This window comes from Austrofundulus limnaeus, unplaced genomic scaffold (assembly GCF_001266775.1).
Source record: "Austrofundulus limnaeus strain Quisiro unplaced genomic scaffold, Austrofundulus_limnaeus-1.0 Scaffold235, whole genome shotgun sequence".
In the NCBI taxonomy this organism is placed as follows: domain Eukaryota; kingdom Metazoa; phylum Chordata; class Actinopteri; order Cyprinodontiformes; family Rivulidae; genus Austrofundulus; species Austrofundulus limnaeus.
This window is the reverse complement of record NW_013952637.1, coordinates 202,383-204,667: the sequence shown is the minus strand read 5'-3', so window position 1 is coordinate 204,667 and position 2,285 is coordinate 202,383.

Genomic DNA, 2,285 nt, shown 5'->3' with positions numbered 1-2,285 from the left:
ATATATATATATATATATATACACACACTAAAAAAATACTATAAAACATATTTACTTTATAATTATTTCAGCTTTAGACCTGACAAGTAAAAACTAATTTTACTTAAAATAGCTGAGAGTGAAGAAACATATATATACACACACTGTAAATATTACTAATAAATATGGCGTTAGCTCCCGAGCTAATAGCTTGGGAGCTAACTTGAAAGCTAAAAGTCTAAATCTGAAGTGAGCCTTTCATGAAGCAGCTCTGTTGACGTCAGTCGTCTGTTTCAGTTTCAGACTGCTTTATTTTATATTTAACATTCTCGTCTCGTCAGCGCGCTCCGCTTTAATTTAAAGTACATAATAACCATAGTCATTTACCCGATAAAATAATAATAAGATGGTGACGTACGTGTGACGATACATTTTTTTACAGTCTTGTTTTTATAGTTGATGTAAATATTTGAGATAAACTAACAGGAGATCCTTCCAGATTTCAACAAAACGTCTGCGACTCATTTCTCAATGTTTCAGTGTAAAAGCCGGCGGGTGATGAGCATTTCCTCTGCGCCTCTTCAAGCTGCGGTTCCTCTTTCCAGGAACGCTCCGGAGTTAAAAAAGGTAAAAGAGTCTCTGAGCCACGGCTCCGTCCCTCTTGTCCTTTGCTCCTGCGGGGTGTTGCCGTGGCAACACACGAGGAAACAAACGGCGCTCTCTGAGACTCGGGCGTCGGGGTCAGGACGAATCTTGGAGGCGTGATGCGATAAACAGTCTGAACCCGAGCCAGAATCACTCCAAACGGAGCAGCGAGGCGCCGAGAGGGACCCAGACCACTTTAAACTGGAATGAAATAAAAAATAAAAAATGAAATAAAATAAATTAATTACAAATAAATAATAAAATAAAATCTAAAACACGTGTTTGCAGGGAGGCGTGTTTATCTGTAGCTAACGGTTGTTGTTTGTGCGTCTGAAGAGTCCTTCATCACATTCTGACAACATGAGGATGAGGAGCAGCAAACAGAGTCAGCTTCAGTCAACGAATGCAAAAATAAAAAAAATAAAGCTCCTTTATTCCCGACTGAACGGAGCTCCGGGCCCCTTGGTTACTGTTGCTATGCTTACTTTCTTTGACCATTTTCATGCAAAAATGATGATGAGGAAAATATATTTGGGCTGTAAATTATATAAAAACAAGTGACTAATAACATGATGATGACAAATAAGAACAGGTTTGAACGCGACGTCCAAAACAACCCAAATATTTTCTACGACGCAGCGTTACGAGTTCAACGTGTTTGTTTTTATAGATAAAGTGATCTACGATTAAAAATATGGGATTTTAAAATCAGTTACTCTAATTAAAAGAGTTCACCCTGGTGGGTATTCGCTGAATGTAAACACAGCTGAAACTCAATTGAAACAATCAAAATTAGCCAAATTAAAGCGGCTAAAGCTCAGTCGGCGTCAAAGACGAAGTAAAGTTTGGTGGTAGTAGCTGAGAGTCATCTGTTCGTAAAGCAGCAAGTGCTAAAAACAACAGCTGAAGTTCCTCACATTTAGCTTCCAGCAATGTTTAATGTTTGATTTTCTAACGGCACTTTTTAGCACATTTATACTTTTTATTTAATTACCGTTATTTAACCGGCAAGTCCCGTTGAGATCTCAGATMTCTTTTTGTTGATGTTTTTAGGGGTGGGGGAAAAATAATGAATGTTAAATCTAAATATACACCAATAAATGTTAAAGCTAATTTCTAAATATAAACCAGTATGATCACTTTAAACCTAAATCTAATAAGTGCTAAATCTAAATACACATCTATCAAATGTTACAGCTAAATATAAATATTTTACACGTTAAATCTAAATCTAATAAATGTTAAATCTAAATGTACATAAATGCTAAGGCTAAATGCTAAATGCAGCAGAGAGGAAGCGGTTAGATAAGCTCATCAGGAAGGCCAGCTCTGTGCTGGGATGCTCCTTCAACAGAGTGCAGGTGGTGAGAGACAGAAGAACTCTGACTAAAATAACATCCTTGATGAACATCTCCCACCCCATGCATGAAGCTGTGGCTGAACTGGAGAGCTCCTTCAATGACAGACTGCTGCATCCGAGGTGCACAAAGGAGCGTTATCACAGATCCTTCCTCCCAGCTGCTGTTAGACTCTATAACCAGCACCACGCCCAAAAATCATAATAAGTGTTTACAAATATTCTTGCACAATTCTTATTATATTTTTTATTATTAGTAGTTGTATCATTGCTAGTCAGTGTTAATATCGTTTTGTGTGTACTA